We start from the raw sequence: 22,966 nt of genomic DNA on the forward strand, positions 1-22,966 counted from the left end.
GTATGATTTAAACTGTTTTGTAACTGGCCCTTCTTGACCTCACTCTCGTGGAGAAATGTGCTCCTTGTCTGTGCTCTGTCTTCGGCTGGGTCACCTGTCACAGAGGTAAAGCAACCACTGCCAGGCTGAGCAGCTTGCTTTCTCCTTGTGACTCCTGCCAGGTGGCTCACAGTGCGCCTGCGAGACTTGTTCTGGACTCGGCACTCTGCCAGTCAGTCCAGTTGGCCTCTTGGCAAAGTCCCTTCTCTTTCTTTTCCTTCAGAAGATCTGCTGAACCAGCCCCGTCCGTTTCCATACTTCATTCCCTGTGGCCACTATGGGTTTGCTTCCATTCAGATTATGTCGTTGGTTGCCTGCTGTCTGATTTTCCTGGGGGTTGACCTTAGGCCCTGCCACGTAAGTGTGTGCCTGCTGTGTTTCGACCCTATCCTAGAGAGGGCCCATTGACCCTTCCGTGACTTAAGCTATGATTACAGATGGAGGAACCTAGAAGCTTGCCAAGGCCGTGCATCTGCTCACCGCTGCCCCTCTCCATTGCCTGGCCCCACTCAGCTCTGCCTTTCCCACGCAGGCGTGGAGGTCCTATAGGGCACCAGCCTCTGTAATCTCTTCACTTGGCGGGAGCTCATCCCACGTTGAAGTACTATTGGGACATTGTGTATATCTATATATATCTATATAGATATATTTATTATTTAAGATTGTTTAAGTGCAGTAGACTTCAATTTTAAATGGTAAAAGTAGAAGAAAAACAAAATTTGTAAAGTGAGATGTAAAGTAAGTTTGTAGTGGGTATTCTATTTATAAGATTGTTTGAGAGAGAGTATGTGTGTGAGTAGCTATGGGGGCAGAGGGGGAGAGAATCTCAAGCAAACTCCATGCAGAGTGGCGGAGCCCGATGTGGGGCTTGATCTCATAACCCTGAGATAATGACCTGAGCTGAAACCAAGAGTCGGCTGCTTTACCAACTGAGCCACCCAGGTGCCTCAGTTGGTGTTCTATTTATAATCACATTTCAGACCCGAGAATGGAAGCTTTTAGGGGTTAGAGACCATATCTTTTATTTTCTTTTTTTAAAAGATTTTATTTATTTATTTGACAGAGATCACAACTAGGCGGAGAGGCAGGCAGAGAGAGAGAGAGGGGAGGAAGCAGGCTCCCCGCTGAGCAGAGAGCCCGATGTGGGGCTCGATCCCAGGACCCTGGGATCATGACCTGAGCCGAAGGCAGAGGCTTTAACCCACTGAGCCACCCAAGCGCCCCATAGACCATATCTTTTAAATTGAATTTATATAGCACTCAGCGCTGTCTACAGGCTTTAGATCCATTCATTAAACTCTAAATGTATAACTATTACATGCTAAATTGAAGAATAGTAGTTTTTTTTTTTTTAAGATTTTATTTATTTGAGAGTAGAGAAAGCACAAGAAGGGGGAGAATCAGAGAGAGAAGCAGACTCCCGCTAAGCAGGGAGCCGGATGTGGGACTCAATCCCAGAACTCCAGGATTATGACCTGAGCCAAAGGCAGTTGCTTACCCAACTGAGCCACCCAGGCGCCCTTGAAGAATAGTATTCTTTTTTTTTTTTTTTTTTTAAGATTTTTATTTATTTATTTGATAGAGATCACAAGTGGGCAGTGGGGCAGGGAGAGAGAGAGGAAGGGAAGCAGACTCCCTGCTGAGCTGAGAGCCTGATGTGGGGCTCAATCCCAGGACCCTGAGATCATGACCTGAGCCGAAGGCAGAGGCTTTAACCCACTGAGCCACCCAGGCGCCCCAAGAATAGTATTCTTGAGGAAGGGTTCATATGTCCCGTTTCTTGGCACTTTGGGATTTTTGATTTTATTTTCTTTAAGATTTTATTTATTTATTTAACAGAGAGAGAAAGGGAGAGAGAGCATGAGCACAGCACAAACAGGGTGATCAGCAGGAAGAGGGAAAAGCAGGCTCCCCACTGAACAGGGAGCCCGATGTGGGGCTTGATCCCAGGACCCGGGGATCATGACCTGAGCGGAAGACACACAGTTACCGGCTGAGCAACCCAGCACTCCAGGGTTCTTGATCTTTTCTCATCTTTTCCATCTTCTTTATCCCTAGCACTGATCCAAATGGAGAAGGTGAAGGTAAAGGGAGCATTCTGGAATGCTTGGGATCATGATTTCTGTTTATTTACATATTTATACCTCTCTTGGTTTCACAAAGGGTTTGTGTTGGTTTTTTGGGACTACCAAAAAAAAAAAAAGCAGCAGAGCTTCCTTTGTGATCTTAAAAGCAACAACAGTAGAACATGTTTATTTCTTAATGAGGACCTCAGAGGTCAGCCAGAGCTCTCGCACACCATCCCAGCATGTTGGTGGGACTGGACAGGCTCTGCTGTCAGAGGGAAGCATGTGTAGTAGCTCTGTGCACTGTGACTGCTGTGTGACCATGGGCAAACCACTTCCCCCAGGGCTCTTGTTTTCTCTTCTGAAAAACGGGGACAGTACTCCCACCTTGCAGGGTTATCATGACGTATAGAGTCACTGTATGTAAAGATCCTGGCAGATGTATATAAAACGTCATAAAATAGTCCTAATTTTCACCTGTTTGCAGGGTTTCTAAACACCCGCTCATGATGGTATTTTTACTGCCATGGGGCTAAAATAGCAATGTTGTCATTATTCTTTACAAAGCTAGAGATACTTAATTTGAAGCTTTAGATATATTCTGAAGTTGTAGGACCTGCTTTTTAGTATTAAAATGCCTGTTTTATTATTAAAATGCCTTTGAAATGAAATAATGGGAGGTGATTGGTTTTTCTTTTTTTTTTTTTAAGTGCACATAGTGGACGAAATAAAGTTGGTAGCGTCGCAATGGGTGCTCCTGCCCTTAGTGGCATGCCCTGGTCAGTGAAGCTGCCCTTCCTAGTTCTGTTGTGTGGCTCTTGTCACACTGTATGGGCCTCTGGGTGCTTGTTTGTTTACATTCCTCTAAGCTGCTTAAGGACAAGTGTAGGGAATTATTTAGCTTGTAACTTGCAGAGTCTAGCATAGAGAAGGCACATAGAAACAAATGAGGGGGAAAATCACACCCGTAAACCTCCAATAAAACATGAGTGGAGCAGAGCTATAACTTTAGTCCTAAAAATACCCCAAAACTCACCGCAAATCTTGTTCACCACTCCTTTTTGAATTCAAACCTTCCTTCAGAGATCATTTTCCATCTTCGGTGTGTTGTCCAAGGAAGGCTTGAGCTGGCTCCAGAACTGCAGGTGATGTCTTAACCACTGAGATGTTGTGTTAGAAGCCCAGGTGTTTCTTCTCATGGTGGCATTTTATAAAATGTGTAAGAAAAGAAATTAACATATTTTTCATATCACATTGGTGCTTTGAAGTTTTTCTCAATTGGGCTTTTCTGCTTTAATTAGTTTGGCTTCATTTTTTTTTTTTCTTTAGTTTTGGGTGACTGCCAGGGAAGCAAAGAAGCTTATATAAAGGGTTTTAATTTTTTTTTTTTTTTAACTTTGCCAAAGATAGAACTAGTACTTAGTTCAGCTTGTTCTGGCACCTTCTTTGATGGAGAATGTTAGAAATTTGGCTTGGTTTATTCATGTGTGTGTGTGTGTGTGTGTATATATATATATAGAGAGAGAGAGAGAGAGAGAGACTAAAGGCAAGATGGCTCTATTTATGTCTTGTTTCATGAAAAATATGAAAGGCTAACACCTAGGATTTGAACCTAGCCGCTACCCTCTTCCCCCAACCAAAAAAAAAAGAAAAAAAGATTGACGATAAGGATAAGAATGTTTTATATAACCTATATAACCTATTTAAATTCTAGAACTTAAGATTTACTTATCATTTGAGGAGAAGAAAAGCTAATACCTGTAATTATCACATTAGGTTTTACTTGTTCACTGACTGTCAAACAGCCATTGGAGCCTGTCACAGAAAGCAGCCACTGCTGAGTCGCTGGCTGACGTCATCACACTTTTTACTGCGGGGGGGGGGGGGGGGGTGTTGGAGAGCTGAGTTAACCAGTCAGAAAGTGGACCGTTCAGGTTCATCAGAATCAGTTGTATGTGTTAGAGGATCAGTCGTTCAAGAACTGAGACCCAGTGCGATGCACGCGCGCTGGCAAGGCCCGGGCTTGGCAGCCCCTTGCAGGACAGTCCTTGGTGATGGCTGTGGCCGCGCTGCCACAGAGGGCATTGCTCAGGCTCCGCAGCAGGCTTCTCTCCTGTCTTCTTGCCCTCATTACCCCCTCCCTTCCCCACCTCTCCCCTCCCTTTTCTCTTCATTGAGGTATTATTTTAACAACAGAGCGGACCCATTTAGGGGCTTTGATGAATGGATACGCCTGTGTAGCCACTGTCCCACGTGAGACAGAGAATATTTCCATCAGCTCAGAACTTTCCTTGTGCCCTGCTTGGCCAGCCCCCACCCAGCCCCTGGCCCCAGGCAGACATTGCTCCGTCACTACGGATTTGTTTGGCCCGGTTTGGAATTTCATGTATCTAGAACACAGTGCACACCCTTTTGCATCTGGTCTCTTTTGCTCACTAAGAACTTTCTGTGATGAACCTGTGTGCATCTGTCAGAAGCTCATTCCTCTTCGGTGTTGAGGAGTTTTGTACTATGTGGCGATGCTGCATGGAGCGGCATCGTGATCTGTATGCAGAAGTGACTAGAGAATTCAGGGCTCTGCAGAAGTATGTGCATGGTCTGTGTGTAGATCCCTTTCCTCCAACTCTCCTTAGCACTTGAGGAAGCCTGGGGGAAAGAGCAGAGGAGGCACTTTTCCTCCAGGCCGTTGCTAGTCTTGATAATCAATCCTTGAAGAGTTTGGCTTCTCAGAACAACTCTGTTCTGGTTACCCCCATCTATGATAGCAGATATCATCCTGGTTTGTCTTTCTGGAGGCAGGGAGATGGCATCTTAATGGTGTAAGGTCTTGTGACCAGAGGGGATCTTCTAGAGCTCTTGCATGACTCCACCATCCTGGCAGCTGCTTGACCATGGGGCTCGGCATTGAGGGCTTACTAAGTTTAGGGGCGTGAGAACCGTGGAGCCCCTCCAGCATGGGGCAGCCAGATACTCCCACCTCTCACCGCAGTACTTGCCTCCAAGTTGTCTGGCTTTTCCCTGGCCCTGTCTGGGCTCAGCTGTTAGCTTTAGCCCAGGAGGGAGGACTGAAGCACAACTACAATTTGCGCTGTTTTATTAACAACCTCATGACCGTGTGCCCATAAGCTCTTTAAGAATCACCTTGTAAGAGTAACTGGTTGTTTCAGGTTGGGGAATTGGGGAGACAGAGATGACAGCTAAAGCGCATGGGGCTTCTTTTTGAGGTGATGACAGTGTCTTAAAATTGACTGGGGTGAAGGTTGCACAGCTCTGTAAATACACTAAAAACCATTGAATTCTATACTTAAATGGCTGAATTCTATAGTATGTGAATTACATCTCAATAAAGCTGTTTTAGAAAAAGTGTGGCATTAAAGCAAGGACAGACCAATAGAGGAATAGGGAAAAATCATGTGGGGAAAATTTTGTTCTTTCCCCCATATGACATGACCTGTTGCCAGCTATCCTCATGTTCCTCATGGGCCTAGTTCCGTGGCAGGCATGAGTGTGGTGGAGAGAGGATGTGCTTTGAAAGTATCAGGTAGGCCTGAGTTCAAATCCCATTCTGCCATTATTTGCTGGGTGATACTGGGCAGGTTGCTTAATTTCTCTGTGGTGGTTTTCTTCTGTACAACGAGGATAGTCGTACCTATCTTACGGAGTCTTTTGAAAGAGCTCAGTAAAGGCAGCCATTTTCAACCTATAAGAGAACAGAGGTATCCGAGAGAAGATGCAGCCAGTCCGGTGTCGCCCTCATGTCTGTTTCTGACGCTGGGCCAAAGACTGCTGCGCATGGACTCAGCCATCAGCTGAGGACGGAGGACAGGAAGTCACTGGTAGTCTTCGGCTTGCTGGATTTTGTTTCAGAAATTTTTTTGGCCTTACTCTACATGGTTTGAGTAGGTTGATGGCAAGCTCTTGGAGAACCGAATCCTGTCCCTTCCTTCATGAAGCCTTCCCTGACCCTGCTTCCCCCCCTAGCTCACTGCTGCCTTCATAGTGTTCCCTCAGCCCTCAGGGCGTGTTGGTTCATTATCAGCTCTTGCCATTTTTCTTTATTTATACATCTGCCCTGCCCATACACTGAGCAGTCCAGGGCAGGGATGTTGGCTTTTTCAACCATGGGACCCCAAGGCCTTAAGCCCTGTGCCTGGCACTAATGTTTGTGGAATGAATGCCCAAAGGTTTCAAGTCTGGTGACAGAAACCAGATTGGAACTGGAAATACCAGTTTAGGCACCACATGGGAGAGGTTAGCAGGTGGGTTTCCCTGGAGCAGTGTGTCTGTCCCGGTACCGCCTTAGGGGGTAGGACAGCTGCTCTCTAGCTAGGAACCTGCTGGTCGAGGTTGTGGGGCCCGGGAGAGAATGCCCCAGCCCTACTGGAAAGCCAGGCTCATGACTTCGTCATCCCACCACTATCTGCATTCTTAATTCAGTTCAAATCAGATTTTTATTACGTGGCAGCTCTGTCCAGGACCCACTTCTGATTTATTGAGGGACGCCAACATGGAGAGGTAGTGTAATGGTTAACAGCTGGGTTCTGGAAGCAGACTGCCTGGGTTTGGCTCCTCGACGTGACAGCTTTGGGACACAGGGCAGGTAATACAGTCTCTGTACCTCAATTATCTGAGCTGGAAAGTGGAGGAGGTGACAGTCCCCTGATGGGATTCTTTTCACGATTAACCCTAAAGTAAGTACTATATGAGTGTTTACAAAGCAGCTGGTGTTTGTTGGATTACAATAAACAAACAAACAAACAAACAACTCACTCCACCTCGATGTGGTTGACCTGTCTCATAACTGAGAGGCCTAAGTGGGGCTCTGGGGCAAAGGAGAGTTTTTGATCATGCTAGCTGATGAAAAGGGAAAGGAGATAAGTCAGCTTGGTTTGCCAGAACCCAGATGTTTGTTCTTTCTTAGTGGAAGAAAATACCCCCAGAAAAGGACTTTTGTGACCATATTCTTGTGCTGCTTAAATTTAGTTAAAATGCTTTGGAAGATAACTGCCAGGCCATTATTTTTAGAAAGCCTGTCTGTGCGTTGTGGTCAGGCACACTGAAGTAGTCTCTAGAAACATTATTCAGCCTTTTCCAGCTTTAGTGTCCCTGGATAAGATGACCTTTAGGGCCATTAAATCCCCAGTAAGCCCCAGGAGGAAGTAGCCGGCCTCCCTGCAGACCAGGGAGCGGGGCTGGCCCCGTGCTTCAGCCTTGCCTCTCTGTTGAGCACTGCAAGCGATTTAGTGAAGCTTCTCGTGGGGTACAGCGAAGTTTGCATGGTGTGGGCCCAACAGCTGTGGTTTTGTTGTTGTTTTTGGTTTTTTTTTTTAGGTGGGGGAAATGGTAGTATGATTTCCAAGTAGTATGAATTATTATCATATGTCAAATAATTGAGCCTCGTGTTGATATGATCCTTGCTTTATTGTTGTTTTTCCATCAAGGAATTTCTAAATACAGATTTTGGAAAGATATTTTCAACCTATTTTGTTTTGTGTCACAAGGTCAGACTAGGGGCCCACGTTGCAAGGGGGGGGTCTGGTTTGGCTCTCTTCGGGCTACCACCACTTAAATGTAGCATCCAGCTTGCCATAGGGATTGGGGGAGGGTGCACGGGTATCTTCTAGGAGGGTACTTTGGGAGAAATTGAGCCCTTGAAATGATTTTTGCATTTCTTGTGTTTTTACAGATTAGTTTCAGTACCTGCTCTTTCTTGTAGTGTTTGTATTTTTTGATATTGTTGCATGTTTTGTAAAATACTTTTTATTGAGACAGAATAAATGTACATACATACAAGTGCACATACTGTAAGTGGGTGCAGCAATGAATTTTCACAAATGCAGCATACGAACAGCTCAGGAAACAGAGCCCTGCTCAGAAGTGCTCCTGAGGTCCCTTTCATGCCCGGTCCCTTTGCCATTCTGCCCTGGCTTCAAGCCCCACGGTGTCGTGGTGCCTTCTCTTCACCTTATCTAGAGGGAATTATATTGTGTGTGTCCTCATGGGCGCATACATTTTTTTTTAAAGATTTTATTTATTTATTTGCCAGACAGAGATCACAAGTAGGCAGAGAGGCAGGCGGAGAGAGAGGAGGAAGCAGGCTCCCTGCTGAGCAGAGAGCGGGGCTCAGTCCCAGGACCCAGGGTTCATGACCTGAGCGGAAGGCAGAGGCCTTAACCACTGAGCCACCCAGGCGCCCCCTGGGCGCATGCATTTTAAAATGGGTTAGGACATCTTTCCCTAAAGTTATAGTTATTCTTTGTTTCTTCTTCATTTTTAATTCTTTGTAAAACTCTAGGAAGAAAGGTGTTTTGGGGTTTGGTTTTTACTTTTACCTTGGTTTTTGGTTTTTACTTCTGGGGAATCACATGAGCACATATGAGTGTCTTTGGAGCTGTCTGTGCTGCGGAGAGAGAGCCTGGGTTCTCCAGCACTGAGCCCGCCCCCTCTTCCTCTGCGTCCCCCACTGTTGAGCTGCTTTGCCTTGCTGTTGGAGTCCCAAAGAGAAGTTGAGTTTTCTGTGTAGGGACAATGTAAGATCATCCCGTGCAGGGAAGTCCCTGTCGCATTAACTCCTGTGATGCCAGGCATCTTAGCTCCGGAGCAGGTCTTTTTTTACTTCTGAGTGGAAGGATCAAATACAAGGAGAGATTCTAAGACGGTCATAGGCAGTATAAGTTAGTTTATATACAAGTTGATTTTGGAGGGGTATTATGACTTTTGTTCTCCGATCTCCTGTCTCCGACTTTCTCTCATATACTGAGATTCTGTTAGGCCATTTTCCAAAAAGAAAGCTCTTCTGTGATGGCCCTAGCTGGCCGGGAGCAGAGGTCTGAGAACCTGGTGGCTGGAGGGTGCCTGCAGCAGCTTCGGGGACTGGCCTTATCTCCCCACAAGGAGTCGGCAGCCAACAGGAAATGATGAAATGTGCTGGGAGAATTCGGCTGGGAGCTGGAGGTCAGACGTACCGGCAGGGTCGGAAGGAGGCAGGTACGGAAGCTGATCTGCAAAGTGAGGCAGTTGAAGCTGGCATTTGACAGAAAAACGTGAGTGTGCTATTTAAAGCCTATATTTCCTTGAAGGGAGACCTTTTTAAAAGCAGTTTTCATTAATGTTTTTTTTCCTGCGTGCTTGATTTAACAGAAATCTCACCTTTTAAACACACTTAGTTTTAGAGCTTCTTGATGGAAATGTTCAACATTAACCGAACAGTGTGGAGGGTTTTATCCAAAATGCCTTGAGAAAATGTCAGAGTAAATGTTTGATTTCCTTGGTGAATCGACTTTGGCCTAAACAAATGAAAGATCTGCTCTATAATTTTTACTCTGGTTTTAGAACTTACGTGCATGCTTCATTCCTAAATAGAGGAAATGAATCAGAAGCTCTGGCCCAGCTACGTACTTGTTTCTTACTGGGGAGCTAAGTGAGTTACTTGAGTTAACTATTAGTAGAGGGTTGCTTTCTTTTCCTGCTGTCAGGCATTATGTCTTTTACATGCTGCCATTTCCTTTCTTAACAGCCAAAGCTAACCTGCAAACACGTAAATGGGACTCGGGAGAAACAGGGGACAAATTAGCTTCTCTGGGTGACACTAACTGCTGTTTCATGGCCGTCTGCTCCAGACTCCCAGAATTAGCATGCGGCTTGCTCCAAGGCCCCCTCTGCCTTCCTCCTCCGTCAGTTCTTTCTCCTTCCTCTTTGCAGCTGGCCCTGGTGCCCTCTGCTCCATCTGACTGCTGTCACTAGGCACTGCGCTTTTATTTTTAGTAGATACCAAAATGTAAAAGTTTTATTGTTCCAACAACCGAGCAGCCTCACATGCGTATTTAATTGTTTCTTATCTGCAAGTCATATTCCGGAATTGAAAATTGTGCCTCCCTTTCCCTTCTTTTTGTTTATGCAGTGCTGTGCCTCTAATTAGAGGGTTGCTGCTTTTTTAAAAATCCCAGTACTTGAGCGATCCATCGTGAAGTGAACATACTTTTTGGATTACCTATTGCCGTGAACATTAGAAAGGCAGCGTCAGGGTCTTCCTTCTGTTCTCCAGAAATGCCATGCTGGTACAGTCTATGCCACATAGAGAAGCATATTTTCTTGCTAGGTCATTACCTTGTATGATTTGTGGATTTCTGACACTTTTAGGGTCATGTTTTCCTATTTTTTTTTTAGAAATTCACCAAACATGTGATCTTTCTCTCAGACCTTAATGAGGTCCATAGGTTTTGCCCTCACTGTTGTAATTCTGAGGATCTCCTCAAATTTTCTTCACACTATTATCTTACTGAATTCTAGATGAACTTTAAATGCTGCGTTTGTGAAAACAACAGAGAAGTATTGTCACTTCATACTGAAACACGTCTTGCAGGTCTGAGATTAATGCCAGTAGTAAAAATAAGCCCCCCCCCCTTTCTTTTTATACATCGTTAGTCCTCTGTTTTGCCCAGCCATGTAATTCTGCTGTTCATTTGGTGGCATAGTTGGAAAGATGGGAACACAATATTTTAGTTGTAATGGCTCTTGCTGGTGGTATAGTCAGGCCCTTCTTCTTTGTTGTTGTTTTTTTTTTAACAAAGCATTTAAGACCTAGAGATGACATACTGTCTTGACTTGGCCAAGGTCACATGGCTTGTTGATAGCTGAGTGAATTTAGACTGGCTTCTGGGTCACCAGCCTTTCTTCTCTCAGCTTTCTTCACATATTATCTCACAATTAATAGGCCCAGAAGTCCCTGAGAGTTTATGCTGTTGGTGTCATGTGGGCCTTCCTCATTTCCATCTCTGTTCAGGGCGTCTCTCCAGGGCAGCTTCTCGTGGTGGCCTTTGAACCTTCTCTAAGGCCTTGAGAAAACTTCTTCCAGTATGCCAGCTAGATCCTAGATCCTAGATCCTAGATCCTAGATCCAGGTAAAGAGGAGAGAGAGAGAGGGAGTGTGTGTGTGTGTGTGTGTGTGTGTGTGTGTGTGTGTGTATGTGAATATGAGGGGAAGTAATAGTGGAAAACATGGGCCATTAATTTGAGTGAATGGATGGGTTGCAGTGGTCCCCTTTCCATGGTGGTTGCTGCAGAAGGCACTATGCTCCTGTCTCACCAGCTTGGTCTAAATATATTTGCATCTTTTAGTTCGACCTTGATGCCAGGAAACAGACTCAGTGCCTACTTCACATCTCCAGTGCTGGGAATCTGGCCTAAAGATTTTTCTCATTAGACTCTGTCATTAGTGAATCATAAGAAATTAATCTTTATGTGGACCAATGAAGCATATTGTTCTATTTTTTGTTAACTTAAAGAATCTGACAGGAAGTATTCTGAATTTGAAATGTGTGCTACTGGCCATCACAGTAGTAAGGGATTACAATTTTCTTTCCTTCTTTTTCTTTTTAGCATGACGCCTGTGCTGAGTTTCGTACTCAGTCTTGTTTCTCATCAGAACTGCTCTGCAGTGGAGTCCTTAAGGGAGATCAGGGGAGAATGATTTTGCTTACTTGACAAGATGTTGTTGATGTAGCTAGCAGGCTAAAATGTCGAACTTCCCGAGTTGGAATTCGGTCTTTGTTTTCAGTATCGGTAGGGCTGGTGGAGCAGGATAAATGGAGTCCAGGGCAGCTTGGGGACGGCAAAGTGACCTCTTTATGGTTCTTTTCCACCATGAACTGATGCACAAGGGAAAAAATAGCACAGGGCACAGCGCTGAATACCTGTTGACCCGGAAAGCAGAAATGTTTTGTTAATTCACCGCCGGTGAGTGTGTTCAGCGCAGGCGCCCTGCGGTCTGGCCCGTACGGTGCGGGAAGAGTATTACACAGCGAGACCCTGAGGACACGCAGACAAGCATCAGGGCCGCTATATTTGCATATTTAATGTTGAACTCCAAGACGTTACAGTTATTCTTAGGCGCATCTCGTCGACTGCTTAAGATTGAGGAGTGTGAGTTTGGGAAGGTAGACGTTGTCATGACGATGAAAACTCACAACAGGACGCATGTGGGCTGTGATCGCCCCGGCGCTGACTCTGCTCTCACCGACGGCCGTGCAGGCTCCTGGCGAGCTCTGTGCTGATTTCCAGCTGTGCACAGGCCACCACCTGGAGGCACGGTGCACCTGGACGATGGGTGGCTGGGTCGGGTGGCTTGCTCGTCTGTGTCCGCGCGTGCGTACGGTGAGTTTGCCCACCTGCAGAGTCTCTTGTCCGCCGAGTGTACCTCAGGTCTTGGGCTTGGCCCCGGGGTCAGGATGAGGTTGAGTCCTTGTCGCGGGAGAGCTCCCAGGGCAGTGGGGTAGAGACTTCTAAACGCCAGCACGACGAGTCTCCTTCTGGAGCTGTAGGGACCTTCTGCTGTGAAGAATTGGGGAGGTTGGGGAAAGACGTCACAGTCCTGTGGTGGGTTTCAGAGAGGGGCCCGTCAGGCAGACGAGGCGGCGGAAACCATGTGTGCAGACGCAGGGAGATGGGAGAGAGTGTGCCCAACTTGGGGGTGCCCCGTGGCTGGACTGTAGCACCCACGCTGCCTCTGATTTATTGGGCCCAAGCCGGTTCCTCTCCACCCTAACCCAATTCTTCCTTCCAAGCTGTTTCTCTTTGTGACATTACCCCGTAGCCTGACTCCCAAATGAGGAATTAAAAAATATATGTATTTTATTTATTTATTTGACAGAGAGATCACAAGTAGGCAGAGAGGCAGGCAGAGAGAGAGGAGGAAGCAGGCTCCCTGCTGAGCAGCGAGCCCGATGTGGGGCTCGATCCCAGGACCCTGAGATCATAACCCTAGCTGAAGGCAGAGGCTTAACCTACTGAGCCACCCAGGTGCCCCCCAAATGAGGAATTTTGAATCTCTGGCCTCCTCTGCCCCGCATTCCTACCTAGCATAATCCTTCACGGTGTCCTCTGTTCGTCCTGAACGTCACTGCTCTGTCCCGTTGCTTAAGCCCTTCTCCTGCTTCCTGTCTAACCTCTACAGCTGTGTGGCCCAGTACAGCCGCGCTAAGCACATGTGGCTATTTATATCAACATGAATGAAAAGTCAGGGAGATTAAAAAGACAGTTCTTCAGGGGTGCTAGCTGCAGTTCAAGGGTTCTGTAGCTGGTGGCTGGTCTGTCGGACGGCTCAGGTCCAGACGCTCAATGGTCTGTTCGCCACCCTCTGTCGGAGGAACTTTCCTTCCTGGACCGCGACCAGGTCCCTCCTCCTCCCAGAGGAGTCCACATCCCCAGTGTGGCCCTCCAGGGGCTTAGCCTGCTGGCCCCTGCTCGGCCTCGTGGTATTCAGCTCTTCCCTCTCCTCGTCCCCCACCGCCACGTTCTTGATTTTTTCCCCTAGTGCCTACTACACTTTCCCTCCGGAGTACCCTTCCCTAACGAGCTTCCCTGTGTGGACCTGGCACCGCCTGGCTCTCTCCCTGGCTCTCCTCAGGTTGGTCTTGCTTTTGTGGGTGCTCCAGGCACCCGTGATCGCCCGGGGGTACCCGCCTCTGGGCTGCTTACCCTGCGGTGTCGTGGTTTGTCTTGCTCTGTGGCGGGCACCGTGGTTAGGCTGCGGGCACCGTGGTTAGGCTGCGGGCACAGATAGACTTAATTTCAAAACCAACCTTTTACTTGCCAGGTGGCTTTGGGCAAGATATTTAACTTCCTTGAGTTTCAGTTTCTTCTTCTGTGAAGTCAGTCTGCTGTTTTCCTCACGTGAAATGAAACCAAATGCACGGTAGCTGCCAGCCATCGCTCCAGATGTCATTCCGGGAGCCTTCAGCCCTGCGGAGCCCGCATCATCTACCAACAGTGATGGGGTTTTCTCTTCTCTTCTGATTGTTGTACCTTTACTGACTTTTCTTACTCCAGTACAATTTGAATAGAAAAGGTGATAAGCTGGGGTGCCTGAGTGGCTCAGTGGGTTAAAGCCTCTGCCTTCACCTCAGGTCATGATCCCAGAGTCCTGGGATCAAGCCCCACATCGGGTTCTCTGCTCATCGCGGAGCCTGCTTCCCTTCCTCTCTCTCTGCCTGCCTCTCTGACTACTTGTGATCTCTGTCTGTCAAATAAATAAATAAAATCTACAAAAAAAAAAAAAGAAAGAAAGAAAAGGTGATAAGCAGCAGCCTTTTCTTGTTCCTGTGCTTTCTGTTTGCTGTAGTTCTGGGAAGTGTTTTGTTTTGTTTCGTTGGTTTTCTTTTGTTTCAGCTGAGTTCCATCATGCCCCCCACCTCCGTTGCATTTGTTTTCTCTCTCTCTCTTAGTCTAGAAATTAAATCCTCTGTCTAGCCCGTTAGTGGTTATCCCCTGCATGGTTTAACACATAACAAATCCAAAGTAATGTCTTTTCTCTCAGAAGGATTTAAAACATTTTAACTCCACACTCCTCCCAACTTATTCAGCATTTCCTTTCTGAATTTTAGAATCCTACAAATTAGATACTATGTTTCATATAGTCAGTGCTGTTTATCTATGTTAGTGTATTTATGTGTATATTTGCTTACTCTTTCTTCTTGTGCTTCAAGCTTTCCCTCTGAGATCATTTCTTTTTTTTTTTTTTTAAGATTTTATTTATTTATTTGACAGACAGAGATCACAAGTAGGTAGAGAGGCAGGCAGAGAGAGAGAGGAAGAGAAGAAGGCCTCCTGCTGAGCAGAGGGTCCAATGCGGGGCTCGATCCCGGGACCCTGGGATCATGACCTGAGCCGAAAGCAGTGGCTTTAACCCACTGAGCCACCCAGGCGCCTCTGAGATCATTTCTTTATCTTTTTCTTTTTTCTTTCTTTCTTTCATTGTTTTTTGCCTGAAATAGACGCTTTAGAATTTTCTTTTCTGTGATGTCTTTTTTGGGAGGGTGGTGGTGGTGGTATCTATTTTACCTGTTTGCAGATATCTAGTTCTTTTTTTTTTTTTTTAAGATTTTATTTATTTATCAGAGAGAGAGAGGGAGAGAGAGCGAGCACAGGCAGACAGAATGGCAGGCAGAGGCAGAGGGAGAAGCAGGCTCCCTGCAGAGCAAGGAGCCCGATGTGGGACTCGATCCCAGGACACTGGGATCATGACCTGAGCCGAAGGCAGCTGCTTAACCAACTGAGCCACCCAGGCGTCCCCAGATATCTAGTTCTTATTAAAAACTAGTTTTGTGGGGCGCCTGGGTGGCTCAGTGGGTTGAAGCCTCTGCCTTCGGCTTGGCTCATGGTCTCGGAGTCCTGGGATCGAGCCCCACATGGGACTCTCTGCTCAGCGGGGAGCCTGCTTCCTCCTCTCTCTCTGCCTGCCTCTCTGCCTACTTGTGGTCTCTGTCTGTTAAATAAATAAAATCTTAAAAAAAAAAAATTAAAAAAAAAAAAACTAGTTTTGCTGGGTATAGAATTCTGAGTTGGCAAATGTTGTTGCTCAGCGTGTAGAATATATCACCACAGTGTGTTCTGGCTTTCTCTGTTGTTCTTAGCCCAGTTGTCATTCTTTTTTTTTTTTTAAAGATTTTATTTATTCATTTGAGAGAGAATGAGTGAGAGAGAGCATGAGAGAGAAGAAGGTCAGAGGGAGAAGCAGACTCCCCAAAGAGCTGGGAGCCTGATGCGGGACTCGATCCCGGAAGTCCGGGATCATGACCTGAGCCGAAGGCAGTCGCCCAACCAACTGAGCCACCCAGGCGCCCAGCCCAGTTGTCATTCTTTGTGGTCTTTTCTCTCTGGTTGCCTCCACGATCTTTTCTGTGCTTTTGAGGTTCTACAGTTTTACTTTATCTTGGTGTGGCTCACTCTCTCTAAAATCTTGCTTGAGTTCATTGGGCTTCCTTAGTCTGTGGTTGAGTGTCTTTAGGCATGCTGAGAAATGGTCTTTAAAGATTGCTTCTTACCCATCCTTAATGTTACCTCCTTCTGGAAGTTTCTTAGATGTAAGTTAGGCTTCCCTGTTTTTCCCAAGTCTTTTTTTTTTTTTTTTAAAGATTTTATTTATTTATTTGACAGACAGAGATCACAAGTAGGCAGAGAGGCCGGCAGAGAGAGAGAGGAAGGGAAGCAGGCTCCCTGCTGAGCAGAGAGCCCGATGCGGGGCTCGATCCCAGGACCCTGGGATCATGACCTGAGCCGAAGGCAGCGGCCTTAACCCACTGAGCCACCCAGGCGCCCCTTTCCCAAGTCTTTAATCAATCTTTTATATTTTCTTTCTTTGTCTCTCTCTGTTACATCAGAGAGAAAGAAGACTTATCTACTTATATTTCTTCTTTAAATTTGCCTTTTTGATGTCTTTAGATTCCCTTATCATTTAGAGTATAATAAAGTGATACAATTATATTTATTCAGCTTTTAACATTTTTCAGTGGGAGACTCGTAAGATACCTGGTTTGTCTTGCTGCTGAGAACAGAAGTGTGTTCTGTCATAGTGCATGTTTGTGCCAGAGCCTAGCATGTTCTTTGACTCATTCGTTCCACACATGTTTATTTTGCTCCTATTGTGCATCAGTGCTGAGGATATGGGGTGAACTTGACACAGTTCTTGTTCTTCAGGGGCTTGTGTTCTTGTGGTTGGTGAGAGATGGTATATAAACACGTAATTTGGCACGGGAGACTGTTACTTAAAAAAAAAAAAAAGCAGAATTTAGGGGCTGATGTGTCGGAGGAATGGGGACGGGTTGGGCTTTTTAAAGAAGGTGATATGTGAGTGGCTGTGTGATGATGTGAAGCAGCAAAGCCAGCAGACCCTGGTGGGGGGGTGGTGTTCCTGGCAGAGGGGAAGCAGGCGTGAAGATAGGTCTGAGCCTGGCGTGTTTGGAGGCCCACGGGAAGGTCACGACAGCTGGAGGAGCCAGGGATGGGGGTTGGAATGAGCTGGAACCTGGGGGCAGATCACATGGGACCTTGTGGGTCAGGGTGGGGAGTGTAGATTAGTGAGGAGCGTCTTCCAGCATGCTGAAAGACACAGCTGTTGGCAAGTTTTAAGTTTGGTGGCTTGATCCCAGGTAGCCGAAGCAGAGATGGTGTGAGGTGGCCGCACTCTAACTCTGTTTCAAGGTGGAGCTGATGGATGTAGGGTGTGAGGGAAGGAGAGGCGTCAGGGGTGGCATGGGGGCATGTGCCCTAAGTGGCCACATAGATGATGGAGCCCTTTACTGAAAGAGAAAGACTGGGTAGGAGCCTGTCTCGGGGATGGAGGAGCCTGAGCTGAGTTTTGGGCAGTGTGTCAGAGAGGCCCATCAGGTGCCAAGGAGTGGACGCTGAGCCCGTGGTTGGGGCTGCGCTGGACTCTGCAGTGCAGAGGAGAGTTCTGTGCTGGGGAAGTCAAGTCAGGAGGCATCCGTGGGGGACTGGTGTTGAAAGTCACAGGAAGGAGAGATCACCTAGAAACTGGCATGCAGAGAAGAGGGAAGAGCCCAGAAGCCTGGACCCTGTGGCCTTTCCAGCAGTGAAGGTGCTCCCAGGTGCTTCGCAGGACAGGGCTGGAAGGTGTGTGGGCACTTGTACTGAGTGAACGTAAGTGATACACAGGCCAGTTATCAGTCACTTGAAGATAAGGGTCATGGATTTTTACCAGAAATCTTGGGTTTCATGCTTATGGACATTACAGAGGTGCCTAGGGCCCTTTCCTTATTTCCTTTTGAATTTTCAAAAGTTTGAATTTGAGAATTTTCTAATGACCCAAACAGTACTCTTAGGGTGGGAAAATTAAGAAATACAGATACGCAAAAAGAAAACTCCCAAACTCACATAATCCACCATCCAGAGAGGGTGAGTAAATGTTAACATTTATTCAAGTATTTCCTCAGATGTCTCCTCCTCGGAAGACCTTTGTTGACTACCATCCTGTCTATAGTAGACCCCAACACTCTGTCCCCCACTGGCTTTGTCCCAGCCCAGCCCTCAACACCGCCTGCTGCGACATTCTCTCCTGGTCTGTCTGCAAGTCCTCTGGTCCCCGGAGTGTCAGAAGCCCTCGGTACGCTTTGCTGAATGAAGCAGTTCACATTTTGGTTCATAGCCTTCTGGACTATTTCTCTGTGTAACCACCCACTTTTAAACCTTTATTATTATTATTTTAAAAGATTTTATTTATTTATTTATTAGAGAGAGAGAGAGAGAGAGAGAGAGAGTGAGAGAGGGAATACAAGCAGGGGGAGTGGGAGAGGGAAAAGCAGGCTTCCTGCTAAGCAGGGAGCCTGATGCGGGGGTCAGTCCCAGGACCCTGGGACCATGACCCGAGCCGAAGACAGACAGCTTAAGACTGAGCCACCCCAGTGACCCTCTTAAACCTGTATTTTTAAATAACCTACAGTAGTCAGTGATTTAGACCTCAGGGGCTACAGCAGAGCCGCCTGTGCCCTTGTGGGCATTGGGTGCTGTCCTCGGTCTATGTCCAGCCTCTCTGAGCAGCTCCTGAGCCCGGGCCGAGGCTGGACACCTCATCCTCACTGCCACCTGGCCGCAGGCCTCAGGTCTCCCCCTTCCTCTTGTAAACTGCAGTCCTGCTTGCCCTCCTCCGTTGTCCTCCATCCTCTCTCCTTCCTGTCCCCTAATCAGGTGTGATCTTGTCTTCTCTTTCTGGCTGTACTGTGAATTCCTGGGCTGTAGGGCTGAGTCTTATTAGGGACGTATTTGCTCCCTTCCCCCAGCTCTTAGCTAGGTTTCTGGCATTCAGAAAGTCAATGTTTTAAAAAGAAAAAAAGAAAAAAAAAAGTGGGAAATAAAAAATAAATTTTAAAAAAGAAAGTCAGGGGCGCCTGGGTGGCTCGGTGGGTTGAGCCTCTGCCTTCGGCTCGGGTCATGATTCCAGGGTCCTGGGATCGAGCCCCGCGTCGGGTTCTCTGCTCGGCAGGGAACCTGCTTCCCCGCCTCTCTCTCTGCCTGCCTCTCTGCCTGCTTGTGATCTCTCTCTCCCTCTGTCAAATAAATAAATAAAAATCTTAAAAAAAAAAAAATAAAAATAAAAAAGAAAGTCAATGTTTTTAGAAGATTGGAATAAATATACATAAAATTATAAAAATATTTTGATTTAATATAATTTTACTGAGTTTATCAGAATACATTATATATTTTATTAAAAATGCTTAAACATTTGGAACACAGTCTATTTCTTGAGCTAGCCAAACTGAGAAATGTTTTATTAAGGATAGGGCCTTGAAAGTCCTTTTGGAAACTCCCTTTGTCGTCATCTGTGCCAGCTCCAAAGTGTATAATCAGTTGTTCCTTATAATCCTGGGGCAGCAGCCCTTTCTGTCCAGGGGTCCTGACCCCATGCTTTAATGAAACCACCTTTTAGGATTTAAAAAAAAAAAAAAAAAAAAAAAAAAAAAGGGAGAGGCTCTTTCTGCGTCTGTGTGAGAGAGAGAGAATGTGTGTGTGCATGGACACATGCTTGGGCATAGAGGGTGTGTGCATTTGTGCGTGTGTAAAGTATCTGTGCACGTGTGTGTGTGCATGTGAGCATGTATGTGTGCTTGGTAATATAAATTGAAGTTAAGATAGTAACCAAGGCATTTTCTTTAGAGCTTCTCAGATAATGCTTATTATATATGGTAATTAGGTATTTTATCATAAATGGAAATTTTTCTCTGTAATATGGTAACTGGAAATGTTTATTAGGTAGCATCAGGAAAAAAAGATATGTAAGAAGCTTGGTTTTTGTTTTGTGTTCTTGGCGTTCTCTGTGTGTGAGTTCTGCTTTACTCCAGTGACATCTGCCCTGTGGGCCAGAGAGACAGCAGGAGCTGGACTAGAGACGGCCAGGTAGAGTTGAACGCTTCCGGCACACCTAGTGAATGCAGGCACTCACATCTAATGTGTCGTTTATTTTCATTTTACTTTATTTTATTTTTAAGTAGGCTGCCACCCAGCGTGGAGCCCAGCACAGGGCTTGAACTCATGACCCCGAGGTCAAGACCTGAGCTGAGATCAAGAGTCGGATGCTTAACCGACTGAGCCGCCCAGGCACCCCAGTATGTCATTTAAGTGTCTCATAACGTCCCATGAAATAGGTTGGCCATGTTTGTCGCCATTTTACACATAAGAAGACTGAGGTTTAGGAGGTAAAATTTGCACCTGTCATAGCTAGTACAAACCTGCTCTTTCTCCCTGTTTAGAGGGAACTTTAGTTACTGATTCTATGTTTGGTTGTAGCTCAGTAGTTCTAGATTGTTCCTTGATAAGTGGGTTCCCTATTCATTTTTCCAAATTACTGGGGTGACCTTCATGTTATATGAACTTCTTAAGAAATAAAATCACTGTCAAGTTAAAACTCCGTTGTCTGTTGTCACACCAGGTCCACACTGGCCCCGTAGCTTTCTCCGGATCCGAAGGCTTTGGCTTGTGCTTGTACATTTGAATGAAACGGAAGACTGTCTTGAGAAAGTGGCACCATAGTTGAGTGCGTAGTACTTAAAAGTCAAATCCTTTTGTGGTTTGCATGACTTTTTTTTTTTTTTTTAAACTTCAAAGGCACTAGTCACAGCGCTGCTTGAGAAGTATTTGAGTAGTTTACTTCCTGACGGCGCTGATGAGCTCGATGTCTCATCGGTGGTTTCCCGCCCGTGCTCGCATCAGGACGAGCTGCTTTTTGTTGCGAGGAGAGCAGCGGCTCAGAGCGGACGTCACCCTTCCTGCTGTGTAATGAGTGACACAGGCAGGCGACCTGGATGGCGTGCCCTTCGGCACCCCACCATTCTTTGGCAGTTATCTCTCCCTCCTTGAAAGCCACAGCCGCTCTGGGGCTTGGCCTCAGAGCCGGGTGCCCCTGGGCTGCAGTTTGTGGCCCTTCTCTTTGCCACTCAGTGTCCTCCACCTGGAATGCCCTTCCCTACCTCCCCAGCTGCTGAGTCCCCACTAAACGTTAGCCCCGTGCACCCTGTCCACACCCTCCTGTGTGGTCCCACTGCGCTTTGTGCAGAATTCTCTCCTGGTGCTTGGCCCTGGGATGGGGACTAAGTGTCCGTCACGCTTGTGAGAAGGCACATGACTCTGTGGTCGTGTCTGAAGGCTTTGCGACTGGCCCCTAGTCCCCCTCACTCCGGCAGCTCGCTGTCATCGAAGGCCCCCATGCTGGCTCTGTGCCAGGTCTCAGACAAAGGCCATTTGATCCTCACAACCTCGAAGGCAGATTGGATTCCATGTAACAGAGAAACAGTATCAATCACAGACCTCTTCAGCATTTTGCCAGCAGTGACTGGGCCATTCCGGGGTCCTGCCAGTGTGTCTCGTGAAGAATCCTAGACGCAGACTTCCGAGGCCTTCTAGATGGATGCGTCCAGGTATGCTGCGTGCTTCCCTCCTGCTGTCCTCGGTGTGCGGGTGGGCTGTGGCCCCTCCGGAGGGCAGGGCGGGTGGTGTGCTCAGTCTGACCCGGAGGGAGGGGGGACCGAGTGCTGCCACTCTGCACAGGAAAAGAGGCAGCGGGGAACTGGCCACAGAGGCCCTTTGTGTGACAGGAAGTCCTTGCAGAAGGGGCTGCTCAAAGTGGAGGGGTTAAAAGAAGTTGAAGTGCTTGACCTGAGGCCACTCTGACTCATGCGTGTTGTTAATAATGCCCTTTGTTGAATCTTGGGAACCTGCTCCGGCAGACCTCCCCGGCCGCCTCGCAACCGCCCGCTCCCAGCGGTCGGTGTCCCTCTCCCTCTCTTTCCCTGTCGTGTCTGTCCTTGGCTAACGCCCCCATTTTCTTGCCTGGACAAAAGACAGCCTCCTGACCCATTCTGTATTTTTTCCTTTTGCTTTTGCCAGAAGATGCTTTCTGGCTGATCTGGGCCTACATGACTTTCTTTTTTAGGGTTTAAGTACCTCTCTTGTGTTTCAAAACTTGCAGCTCAAGGAAGAAGTATCCCACTGGGCAAGTGCTTCTGATCAAGCAACGGAATTTTTGGGAGAGTGTTTGATGTAGGCCGTCAAGGATCGGCCCAGGGAGAGTGGGGCTGCGCTTTCAGAAAATCTCAGGGGTAAAGAGCAGTGAAGGTGCCTCAGCCAACAGCCCAGCTCCCTGGAGCTTCATCGCAAGCATCTCTTGTGTCTGTGGCCCTCTGTCCCTTGTCAGGTGCGGCAGGGACCCCCTGAAGTGGGGGGGGGTGGTGGCGGTGAGGAGCCGCTGTGTCCTCCTGAGCTCCCCAGCCGACACTGGCGCCGTGTGAGAGGAGCCGCAGGCTTCCGGGAGGGTGTGTGTCTGCACGTGCGTGTGCATGTGTGCACGTGTGTGTCAAGGCACTCCTGCTAGTGTCAGGGCGTTCTAAGATTATGTTGTAGTAACACCACTTCCGTTGAGGTCAGGCGGTTTTACATGTTGTGGCATAGCTGGGTTCTTTGCTGGGTTGACATGGGGGTAAATCGTGAGCTTGTTCTCTAGTTCCCTAAAGTGAGTCTCTCTGGAACGTGACTGCCTGGGCAGCTGGTCCGGAATGCTTACCTTCGTGAGGAGGAAGCCACGTCTGTTGAATGTGTTTAGTCCTCCGTAATAGGTACTTTCTTGAGATTGTGGTGACCATAGGTCATAACCCTTTTCCACATTTGGAGTGGTAGAACTTTGGAACTGCAAATACCCTTATCTTATGGGCCCTTATCTTAAAGACCCTTATGTCCAGCCCCACACTGTGGAGAAGGGAGAAGTGAGTGGGAGGAGGGTAGGAGTGGGACAGATGCACAAATGACTATAGCCCCCTCCCCAGTACTGGGGTGCTACCTGGGGCAGGTGACTTGTTGGCTCACCCTTTCTGTGACCACACGTGAAATGAGCCTCCCGCAGACCTGATGTGAGTGTGAGGGGCCACGTGTGGAATGGCTCAGAGTGTGGTAGGCAGACAAAATGTTACTCCCGTCCCCAGGTCAGGAGCCAAGAGGGACCTATGACGTGTGCCAAGGTCTGGCGCTGGGTGTCCCCTGCCCTGACAGGTCTTCAGGCTTTATTATCTTTCTCCGTTCTTCAC

At 47.3% G+C, this 22,966-nt stretch overlaps 1 protein-coding gene across 2 annotated transcripts in view; it reads left to right on the forward strand.

The window, feature by feature from the left end:
• Positions 1–22,966, forward strand: part of LOC111157570 (protein kinase C and casein kinase substrate in neurons 2) — a 135,101-nt gene that overhangs the window by 39,567 nt on the left and 72,568 nt on the right. Inside the window, exon 1 of one of the 2 annotated variants that reach the window (XM_022519094.1) lies at positions 8,937–9,148. The exons of the other annotated variant lie outside the window; for it this stretch is intronic. The gene's annotated coding sequence lies outside the window, so the exon portion shown is untranslated. Of the gene's footprint in view, positions 1–8,936; positions 9,149–22,966 lie in introns of those variants that run through there. 2 annotated transcript variants of the gene reach the window in all.

Source organism: Enhydra lutris, unplaced genomic scaffold (genome assembly GCF_002288905.1).
Source record: "Enhydra lutris kenyoni isolate GAN:26980312 unplaced genomic scaffold, ASM228890v2 scaffoldscaffold55, whole genome shotgun sequence".
Lineage (NCBI taxonomy): Eukaryota > Metazoa > Chordata > Mammalia > Carnivora > Mustelidae > Enhydra > Enhydra lutris.